Genomic DNA, 793 nt, shown 5'->3' with positions numbered 1-793 from the left:
TGCAGCTAGCTGCACATACACCCCAGCTAGCTGCAGCTAGCTGCACATACACCCCAGCTAGCTAGCTAGCTAGCTGCAGCTAGCTGCAGCTAGCTGCTTCGTTTTGTTTGTGTTTGTCTCTCTAGAGGCTGCAATCAGCAAGTGGGGTATTCGTCGGTATAGCAGCCACTTGCTGCTGCTGCTGCTGCTGCTGCTGCTGCTATTCCTGTTGCTGCTGCTGCTGCTGTTGCTGCAGCAGCAGCAGCTCCTGCTGCAGCAAAAGCTGCTGCATCTGTTGCTGCTGCAGCAACAGATGCTGGTGCTACGGGTACGCTGCTGCTACTGCTGCTATTGCTGCTGCTGCTGCCATTGCTGCTGCTGTTACTGCTGCTGCTGCTGCTGCTGCTGCAGGGTTTGCTGCTGCAGCAGGAACGGTAAGAAGACAAAGTGCCTTGAAGGGCCCGAGTTAAATACAAACACAAATTGTGCTGCAGCAGCAGTAGCAGCTGCTGCTGCTGCTTTGCTGCTGGTGTGCTGCTGGAGCAGCAGCAACAGCAGTTGCTGCTGCTGTTGTGCTGCTGCCGCTACAGCTGCTACTGCAGCTCCAGCTCCTATGCTGCTGCTGCTGCTGCTGCTGCTGCAGCTGTTGTCTATATCTCCCTGAGACTAAAAGGGCTACCGCAGGAAGCATCAGCAGCAGCAGCAGCAGCAGCAGCAGCAGCAACAGCAGCAGCAGCAGCAGCAGCAGCAGCAGCAGAATCAGGAGAACAAACGAAGAAGAAAGCAAACCCATTCTGCTGCAGCTCTGTTTTCT

This window comes from Eimeria mitis, genomic scaffold, assembly GCF_000499745.2.
Source record: "Eimeria mitis Houghton genomic scaffold, Emh_scaff155, whole genome shotgun sequence".
NCBI lineage: Eukaryota > Apicomplexa > Conoidasida > Eucoccidiorida > Eimeriidae > Eimeria > Eimeria mitis.
Note: the sequence above shows the minus strand (reverse complement) of the source record.